Below are 11205 nucleotides of genomic sequence, written 5' to 3'. Positions count from 1 at the left end.
GAAGCGGTTTCTATACTTCATGAGCATTCCCCGCCCCCGACACCCCTCCCATAAGATCTCTATTTCCTTAACCTAAAAAGGATAAGCATGTCACTAAACAAGACATAATGCAAAAGTTCATTTCGAGCCTTGCTCCAACACAGTGTTTATTTGTCTAATCTATACATAATGATTTATGCTCTTGGAAAAAAATACTAGTGGAGATTTGACATCTGCAAGCTGGGCAACTTCTATATTAAACCTTATAGATGGGTTTCATGATGCAGAAGAAACTGGCAGACTGCATTTGAGATACTGCAGAAAAACAAGCTACCTTTGAGTCAATGCAGAAGAAAGGAAAATGCAAAAGAAACAAATTAGTATCCATTTATTTCCAGCAAAACCCTGATGTCATATATACACAAGACTGACAAAAAGGTATGTTAAGCCAGTGGTTCTCAACCTTTACAGAGGCATGGCACCCCTTGTTAGATTCAAGACACCCTCTCCATAACTCTTGTGAACTGGTGCAGGGGGGCTGGACCCAATGACCTCCCAAGGTCCCTTCCAGCCTCACAATCTATGAATCTATGAAGTGAGCACCCCTCATTTCAAGAACCAATTTATTTCTTACAGTGCTTACCTCCTTCCAGAGGGGCTGGGTAGTGGAGGCAACCAAGCAGAAAGAGCCTGAGCCAGCCCTTATGTGCTTATCTCCTCTGACTTGGAGCCTGATCCTGCCCTTACCTACTTATCTTCTCACACCTCCTCTAGCACCCTCAGAGGATCTCGGAGCATCCCAAAGCATCCCAGCACGATGGTTAAGAATCACCATATTAAACATTAACTATCACAGAAATAACACAGCAGGTGGTGCTTACTCCAGTTCTGAACACTTCACAAAGGGTAGTACTACAGTTCTGACTCTGGAGGGTTTACAGTGCATACCTGGCTCCTTTAGTGCCTTTCTCTGAACTTTGTATAACACCCAAAGGTGGCATTTACTTAATACCTAACATAAAAGAACAAAGTAAAGTGTGCAAGTATTATATATACACCATGTTAAAAATCACATGCAAATTAACTGACAGGACCTATAATCACCCTACCAAGAAGCTGGGAGGGCTTAAGCCCCTGGAGCCCCTCCTCTGATGGCATTGTGCCAAGGTTTCACCCACTGTCCAGCCTTTCTATTATTTTTGTATTGTTTTTTTCCCCCAAGAGTTTCACAGATAACAAGTATGTTATGGGGTAAGAACAGATGCATCCTGTATAATTTAAGTACAAGATAAATTACATGTGGCACTACAGACCCAGGCAAATTGCATTCAGGCTCTGACAGTGCTTCTTTTGACTAAGCTGACAAGCCTACCTTATAATTATATGAAAAAAACCACAAAACAAACTTTTTGCAGGTACACATCTTTAAATACTGTAAGTTTCTTCAACAAGGCAAATTACTTTGGCAATAATTGTTTGCTAACTGATTAAATCTTGGAACATCACTTGGTAATTGTGACATTAAGTGATATATTTACCCACTGGAGATGGCTTGCTTTTGACATTAAGCGGTTTGTGACGACATCCACAGTAACAATGGGGCCTTTGTTATATATGGAAGTCAGGCACTGATAATAAAAGTTGTGATAACAGACAATGTGTGATATAAAAAAGAATGATATTATCTGGGTCTGACTGTCCTAAACAACCCAATACAAATTATGTTCTATTTTAAAACATGTCTGCTTATGCCTAAAGTTCTGTGCATATTAAATTGAACTTGCAGTAGTAGTTAAGCACATGCATACGTGCTTATTGGTGAGGAACAATAGTCTCGGCACAATTTATCCAGGGAACCAAGTCAAGCAAACAAAACCTGAAGTAACGGAAGCCTTAGAGAGGATGCACTCCAGCCTCATTTCCTCAAATTTATGCAAAAGTAAAACAAAAATCAAATCACGAAAAAGCCATTCCAGCTAACATATGAAGCTTTTTATCACATCAGGTAGCTGTCTTCTGCTCCAATACCCTTGTGGAATCAAAAAAGCAACAAAAGAAAACTGACTCATCTTTGCCACTGATGCACACACCATCTGGCATTTACACCCACCTCACGTTCTCCTCTCCCTACTCCCCACACCAAGATTCAGCCAAAATGTACTGATTTTTTCAAAGAAAAAAAAAAGGATCAAATGGGCTGTGTAAACTATTGGTAGGAACCTATCAAATTTGCAAGTACACGATTTGTGCAAAAAAACCTCAAATTTGGGCAGGCTCTGAGAAAAATTACAGACTTGCTGCCAAAAAAAAGACTGAAAATAAAATGTTGCCTTCCCAGGAGAAGCCAGCAGTCTTCATGGACCTCCCCACACACGCAGCCACCAGAGGAGAACGGAGAAGGGGGGGGGGGGGGGGGGGGGGGGGGTGCCAGGTGGTTTGTTGTGTCTGGTGCGGGCTGCGGGGGGGGGGGCGGTGTTCTACTGGACCGAAAGGCTGCTGACTGGCAAGATGGCTGCCTATCATGCAGCTCCACCCCTCCCCACCAATCAGCGGCAAGGTGCAGGATCACATGGAGAGCCCTTGCAACCAATTGGTGAGGAGGGTGGGGCATGACAGACAGCCCTTGTAACCAATCATCAGCAAAGGGCCGCACTCAGTCTGTAAAAATGGCAGCCGGCCCTGGGATCTGCCGCAAAAATCAGCAAGCCATATCCTCGTGTTAGGTAGACCCCTAACTACTGGGTATCAAAAACAATTTAATACTCCTGGGTATTAAAAAGAATTAAAACGATCATTAAAAATTGACATACCTTGCAAGTTCCATAATTAGCTGAGGGACACTTTCTTTTAGAAATGCCCAAAATGTTTTCCCTGAGTGAATAGAACTAAAAGCAAATCTCTATCTATTTACATTTTCTTTCTATTATGGCAAGGAACACAAAGCTCAAATCACATGCACCATGATTTGCACCATAGCATTAAATAAGAGAGAGAGAGAGAGAAACAAGAGCCAGCTAAGTATTACGATAATGTTACATTTTATTTCACTGTAGTTATGTTTTTCTTCAAAAAAAAAAAAAGAATTACATTATGGGAAGTTCTATTTTTAATTACATATAGTCATGTGGATCCTCTCTCAAGCAATTCTTAAACTGTGGTATAGTTCTGTCATGCTGTGAAAGGAAGAATTTGAGTAACTTTGCATTATTTAACTCTCAAATCTTGAGAGATGATGTTGAAACTTTTGAGGCATTAAGCAAAATTTAACATAAAGAAGAAAGTACACAGAACACACTGGTCATCAGTGTATGTGCCAGAACCCCATTTACCACAACTCCGTAACAGTATTCTATCACTCCCATCAAAAGAAGATACTAATCTGTAGTTTTGCAGTAGGAGACATGTTTCCCATTCACTGCAAAATATTGTTTTACAAGTTACAAAACAGTATTTCAATCAAGTTTACAATGGTACTTATAGCTTCTCTATAAAGCAAAATAGCTTTTCAGTACATTTATCCAGATATTACAGTTTTGCTTTCAGAACCAGAGAAACAATAAGATGGAGTTAAATACACATGGAGCAGGAAAAAAGAGAACAAGCCTTCTCAGTATGCCAATCCAGAGTGGAGTACAGAGGCTATGTGCCAGCACACTATTCAGAAGACTCCTGTATACCCCACATACTGCAAAGGGACAGAACCTACTCTGGCTCTAAACAGCCTAGTGAACAGGATAGGTTTCAAGGCAGGCTGAGATAAGGTGGGAGTGTGAGGAGCATGCACTGGTAGCAAGGGACCTCAGCTGCATCTCACAGACAGCTTTCTGGTTGTGGGGCTGAAAGGCAAATTTTATCCTTCACACAAAGCCAGATCACTTGAGTTTGTCCAAAAGGTTGAATTCCACCCTCTCTCCTGCAAAAGCTGAGCTGGACATGGATAACTGATACAGAACCATTTGAAGAAAAGGTAGGAATGATACTTCCTTCCTTTGTAAAGCACTTTAAGATCTACCCATAAAAGCCCTGTATCAGAGGGCTATAATCACCAATTCCTACTGTAGTCATGTAAAACAGGCACCAGTCAAGAGGTGGGAGTAGGGAAGGACTAATCAGCAGGCACTGCAGTGTAGTTACCTACCTGTGTATACCCAGCATACACCTTTAGTGTAGAGTATGGTTCTGCTATGTTACATATATTATACAATAAACTGGCTAATCACACAATAAATTTAGACTGATCTCATGTGCAAAGTAAGACCAGCAACAACTGGGAAGTAATTATCACATAATTAGCTAATTAATTGTGCAATAAATTTAGACCAGCCACGTGTGCTATTATCACATCATAAAAATGACTATTGAGTTATAAAAAGAGCCAACCAGCTACAAAAATAGTGCTTGAAAATGTGTAACATCTCCATAGATGGTTTCTATCCAGCTTTAATTTGAATGTGTAGCAGGGCCCATAGATACACCAGAGTTAGCTTTGGCTATCCAACTGGATATTATGCAACATCTTGGGCAGAGCTAGATGCAGTTAAACTGCCACCAGTACCTGGGCTAACTAGCACAGTGGCACCAACAGACACAATGTTATTAGGTAAAACAATGCTTATACTAACAATAGTCCCAACTAAATCATCATATGTTAAGGAAGGCAACATTTTGCTATTTATTCAGTCAACTCAATCAGGGTACCTGCTCTACATTTAAAAGGGTTTGTCAAAGCTGATAGAGCTATACCCAAAAAACCTTCTAGTGGAGAATGCAGCTTATGGAAGCACCAGAGGTCTTTGACCAATATAACTCATCATACTTGGGTAAAATTCTATCTGAGAAATGCATACTAAAACTGGGACCTTAAAGTTTTTAGCAGAGTTTTAAAGTTTAACAGGTTTTAATACTTCTCATGCATGGTAAAAATGCCAAGCCCTTTGCCCTGAGCTACAGTTGGTGGCTCTAATCATTGAGAAAATGATTAATGAGATGCAAAGTGACCAAAGTTCACCCCCTACTTGTTTAACATATAACAGCACAGCAAAGACTGTCCAGGCTACCAAGTAAATGTTGTATTGTAGTACTATATTTTTTTCATATGGACACACATTTTTTTTTTTAATGTACTACTTTACTACAGGAGTGCAATTAAAAATAATGAGTGGCAGCTCACTAATGCAGCTGCAATTGAAAATAGATCTACAAGGAATACACTTCTGTTTCCAGGTACTTTCTGAATTGCTCTCATCCTAACCATGTGATTGTTGCTTTGCATTCACTATGCCACAATGACTCAGCTAGGACAGGCATAGTGAGCAGCTGCAACTTCCAGAATAACATAACAATCCTTATCTTTTATATAAGTTTTCCCCCCCTTTTTCACCTTCTCTTTATTCAGGTTTAATGAATAAAGCTCACAAATAAAAGACAGTAAAGAGAAGTGCAGGTGACAGTACTTACTTTGGAGCTCAACTTGGGAAATTTTTAAAGGTGTTGCCTCACTACTGGTCCACAGGATTGGGCCTTGCATTTAGTTTTATAATGTCAGCGGTTTTAACAAGCAAGGAAATGTGCTATTGAGAAATCTTCCAGGAGTAGGGGAAATGAAAACAACCTACATCCATTTCAACATCCTCATAGCTGCACCCAACATTACATTTATCATTCTGGCTAAGTACAGACAGTCAAAAAGCCTGCGGCAAAAATCGATTCAATCTCTGCAGGTTAGTCTAAGCTGCGCAGATTGAACCGATAAGCAAAGGAACAGACATTCACTTTTGGTTCCAGAAATGAAAGAATATGCCTGCAGTGGCCCAGGCCAGAAGCCAGGAGATGCTAGAGCTTGCCCCCCTGCTCAGCTACAGCAGACAGCCTGGGCCAAATATACCCTGCACACCCTGCGGGCAGGGCAGGGTGGAGGGAGTTGTGGGGAAAGGTGCAAAGCATCCTGGGATGCTGGGGTCTAAGTTAACTTGAATCTAGAGGGGATCTGGGACAGAAATTCAATAACTGATTTACCCTAAATCAGTTAAGTCTGATACTACATCCATCCAGGTTTATTTTAAACTGATTTTGGCCATTTTGAAAATGGTATATGTACACTGAACTTGTGTTACGTTATAGATTTGAACTGATTTCTGGTCACTTATACCGCCAGTTTGTGTGTAATTTCTGTCCCCAGCTTCTATGGTTAATAGCAAATTATTTACATTATCTAGAAAAATTGATTACAGAAAGGTTTGTTGATGGTTTATTCCTTTCAGTGTTGCTGGAGTATGAGTAAATGAAAATGTAGGGAACAGTGAAACTAACAGTTCAGAAGCAGGTTACCCAACTTAACTAGAAAAAATCATTTGGGGGTGGGATATCTGGGTAAGGTGAGAGACTGATACTATATAAGAGAAAAAGCAGTTGTGAGGAAACTGCAGCATAAAAAATTATTGCTACTGGGCAGTGACAGTAATTAATTAGCCATAATACAAATCTGGACAACTGACTAGTTTTGCAAAACCGTTTTCCAATGTGCAGTATCGATCGTACCAAAATACACTTTGAATGTGGTGGAAGAAACAGAATGTACTAAAAACATCATGAAACTGGCTGTTACAATTTGAGAGATCTGATTAGGTAAAACTTATGAATTCTGGTGGCTATTATGAGATTGCTACATCACTAAATGTATCACCCTACATGGAGTCACCCATACGCTGGCAACACTGCATTATGCATCTATCCTTCAGGTAATGGAGGGTCATTTAACCTAAACAGTTCCCAGACCACTGGAAGCATCTTTGGAAAAATGGCATGGCCAACGCCTGCAAACACAAGTCCCAATGTGTCTGCGTGAAGGAATGTGGGTTTGGAGCAGCGTAGTTTTCCAGAAGAATCAAGCAAACAGGTAGAAACAATGGATCTCAAACTGCCACAGAGCTTGCAGAGAGATTCAGGGGGACAGGAAATTGGGCAAAGGGTGGGACAGATGGGTGTGCTTTCAAAGCAGAGGGCTCCAAATAACTGCAGAAATGGACCAGGAAAGAGGAAGTCAGTGGCATAGGTCTGACAAACTTCATAATTTAGAGAAAAAGTCACATGTGAGAAGGGAAGATGAGGGAATTCTGGACTTTTGGGGTGTATCTCCATGCTTCTCTGGTGGCTTCCAGAAAACAAGCCCAAGCCACCTGCTCCTAGTCTGTGATACTACCCTCATTTGAGTATTTATGGGTTTGCAGTGTGAAGAATGGGAACAGATGGGTGAGATGCAAGTCGTAGCAGCAGCCACAAGAGTGACACCGAGCCAATGAAGGCCATCCCGTTTGGGAACAAATGGCTTCCATGAGTGGTGAAATGCAAACATTCCACAAACTACTGTAAAGACCAGGGATGGAGAAGAGCTATTAAAATTCAAGGACAGTGTTGGCCCAAGAACAAATGGGTATGAACTGCAAAGGACTGTAACTATAAATTAAAAGATCCTAGCCACTAGAGTAGCAAGATCCTGGAACCACCTTCTAATAGGAACAGCAGAGACAGGAAACGTAGTTTTAAGATTTTAGCATGAATTGGGTTACATGACATGGTTGCCCGTGTTAGCAGGGCACTGGTCTTTATAATGAGAAGGTTCCCTTTGTGTCCTAGGTTTCTTTGGGTATTGACAAATGATCAAACTGTAATACAATGCAAGAGGGTTGGGACCTTCCACAGCTGGTATGTGATAATGTCCTTAGCCCACAGTAAGTGAGACCTAATCCAGGTGAGCCTGTTCCTGAACAAAACAGGGCTAAAGTTTCACAGTTCAGCTTTCACTTACTGTGGGAATAAAAACAAAAAGAAAAGAAAAGAAAAAAACCCCAGAGGCAGACAGCAACTACACATCAGCTGCTCTGTGGTAAGTCTCCTACTTCCTGTTGAAATTGCTGCAATCAATCACGTGTCCATAACCTGTTAGGCCCTACTGTCCTGGGCACTGTACAAATATTCAGCCCCTGAGCTGAAAGTCTAACAGTCTGTTTAGGAAAATGCAACAAATGTGTGACCAGAGATGGGGGAAGCAGAAGAAAGCAGAGGAAGTTGAAAGGTGAACCAAAGTAAAAATAAAAATATGATCATATTAATTAATTGATGTACTGGACCTTGGGTTTAAAAACTCACGTAAAAGCCTGACAGTAATTTTATCAGTCCCTGCATGGAGTCCAGTTTAAACAACCACACCTGAAGCAGAAATAAACAGTGATTAAACACTCTGTGTACTCTGCATGGCTGTCACCATGCTATCCCTACATAAGGTCATCTGGGAACAATGATTAACAAACTTGCACACCGGCCTTCTCCACCTGGTACCAGGATGCTCAGAAACACTGGTGGCAATCAGCTTCTGGCATTTTCTCCAAATACATGGACCAAAGCATATTGATAAAAAAGCAGGACGTCACACTACAGATGAGTTCAGATGAGACAGAGCGAGAGAGAGAGAGAATGAACCAAGGAGTTGCATGATAGCAAAGGTAAGAGCTTCTGGGTGAAATTCTGGCCCCACTGATGTCAATGGGGAACTTGATACCCAGAGCCATGACCAATGGAGTGAAATAAACGTACTCACTGACAAAGCAACAGCAACTAGAAGCTAGACAACATAGCACAGAAGGAAGCATGCTGGATTTTAAATGGAAAGAGAAGAGAACAAGCATATGGGAAGTAAGCACACCAAAAAAAATGATGGTATCTTGAAGACTACATAGAAGCTAATACAGCTGGACTATTCCAAAAAAGGCCAAAGTCAAATAGATACATATAAGAAGGGTACTGAAGCAAGTTTAAAAAAAAAAAATTAATTTTTTTTTTTAAAAAAGACCTGAGCTTGAGACTCTGAAGAGCTTACAAGGTAATATTTGTCCCAGGACATTATGATAGTGACACTTTAATTCTAAAATAAAAAGTTCTAAGCAATACGTGCATGAGAAGCAAAAACCAAAAAGGCAAGTAAACTAGAAGGCACCTTCTTTATGAGTAGGGATCCGGGTTTTCCGTTTCCCACTGAAAAAATGGAGAAAAACATTACTTTTCCTCTTCACCAGAGGAAAATGCTGATTTCTCATTTTAATGGAGAGACCCGCATTTTGCAGTTGTGCAGCAAGCTCTCTGTAGCCTGGCAGAGTTCCAGCCTGCAAGGGGCTGGGAGGGAGCCAGAGGAGGGCAGTCAGGCATGGGGTGCCATGCACATGGCTGCCAGGCAGCCTGGAGAACAGGTAAGTGGGGCGGACTGAGGCCCACAAAAGGAGGGAGGGAGGGAGGAAGTTGGACAGAGCTGGGACTGCTGCCCAGCTGGGCAGTGTCAGGGGCTTGGGGCCCAGGACCACAATGCACTGCCACAGGGCCCCAGCAGGGAGCTGAATGGGGCTGCCAGCGGCTTGTCCGAGAGGCAGGAGGTGGGCTGGCTTCCTATTGCTGTGTGCACTCCCAGGAGGGACAGAGGAGACCTGTGCCCCACAGATCTGTATGTGCGGTGGAAGTGGGGCTCAGGTTCCTGCCCTGCTGCCCTCCCCCACAGTCTCCACAGCCCTGCTGGTGTGACCTGGTGCTGCACAGTGGGGCTGTACATGGCAGCTCATTGCCGCTGTGAGCTCCATGCTGCCCTGGTAACATATTCCCTGTGTGTGGGGCAGCAGCAGGGGTGGAGGTGCGTGGTTGTGCCCCTCACTGCAGCCATGCACTCTGAGATGCATCACCAGGGCAGTGCAGAGCTTGCAACAGCAATCAGCTTCCCAGTCAGGCCCCACTGTGCCATGCAGCACTGGGTCGCACCTGATGGGCTGTGGAGGCCCCGGGAAAGGTCAGCAGAGTCCAAGAGGCAGCCTATGCCTGCCCCCGCCCCATGCACAGATCTGGGGGCATGGGTCCCCCTGCCCCTGCAGGAGTGCACAGCAGTGGGGAGCCACCCACCCCCGCGAGCCTGGAGCAGGCAGCTGCGGGGGGAGCCAAGCTCCACTCCGCTGCAGCAGCCCCCGCCTCCTGCCAGGGGCAGGGGTCTATGGACCCAGGTCCCTGTCCCATAGCTCTTGCAGCTGGGGGCCCTCTCCAGCAGGGCTGTGGTGGGTGGGTGGAGTAAGGGGACTTCCTTTTTAATAATGGATTTTTGGGTTTTTAATCAGAGAATTGCAATTTTTTTTTTATCAGGGAAAACCAGGATCCCTGTTTATGAGCAGTTAAAATGTGTTAAGGCTCGCTGCTTTCACAAATGCAAAAAATTAAAGGAAAGTCCTTAGAAAACTGTAGAGCTCAGCTGCATAACACAGCTTTCATCCATCCTCTGTGTATATCTAATGACTGTTTTAATTTTTTGCTGTTTGGTCAACTTACATATGTACAAAAAGTTGAGACCAATTAGATCTACTGTTACACATATAGCTACAGCCTAAATTATGAGTGGAGGTTTATTTTACTCACTCATTAAACAAGGAGAGAAAGAACAGGGAGGTCAGTAATAAGTTAACGTAATTAAATACCAGCTATGTGCACTTCATGGTTCTCAAACACTTACGAGTGTGATTCGGTTCAGGGTGGCTTTTTGGAGGTGGGATGAAGAGGCAAGTCAGGTGTTGTTCACAACCTAGCAGGTGGTAATTACCTTCTAAAAAGTGGCTGTCAACAATATGGGACCTGACCCTTGAAGAATGAGCCCTTATTATCCTGGTCATAACAGGGACTAACCTAAATGGAGCATCTTGCCAGACTTACACTATGAAGAGGCAGTCAGGGGAAGTTTGAAAGGGCTCAGGCAGGACTACACACAAAGGGAAGGAAAATTCCTCATATTCCTTCATTAACCCTAATGAGCTAAAAGTAGTGAATGGGAAAATAAACACTTGGCGATACAGACATTGAGCCTGTGATTTGCTGTTTTGTAATATCTGGTTAGTGTAAAAGAGAGCATGATTCATTTAGTTAATTAGTTAGCACTAAGGCAGCACAGTTTTTAAGAAGGGCTTCCTTGTATATCCTGACAGGAAGTGAAGCTGCTACAGTTACTGTCTGCCTTTTCTGTCTGTCACTCTTGCCTAGGTCCCCAAAACTAGAAAAGTTTGTTAGTTTGTTCCATAATGGGAAGATTCAAGTTTTACAAAAACAAAACAAAAAACCCCAAACAAGTCAATGTTTTGGGCTAGAGACAGAAGTTACACATAAACCGGTTTAAGTGATCAGAAAATGGTTTAAACCTGCAACAGAACATAGTGC

The sequence above is a fragment of the Alligator sinensis genome, unplaced genomic scaffold (genome assembly GCF_000455745.1).
Source record: "Alligator sinensis unplaced genomic scaffold, ASM45574v1 scaffold417_1, whole genome shotgun sequence".
Taxonomy (NCBI): Eukaryota; Metazoa; Chordata; order Crocodylia; family Alligatoridae; genus Alligator; species Alligator sinensis.
This window is presented reverse-complemented; position numbering follows the sequence as displayed.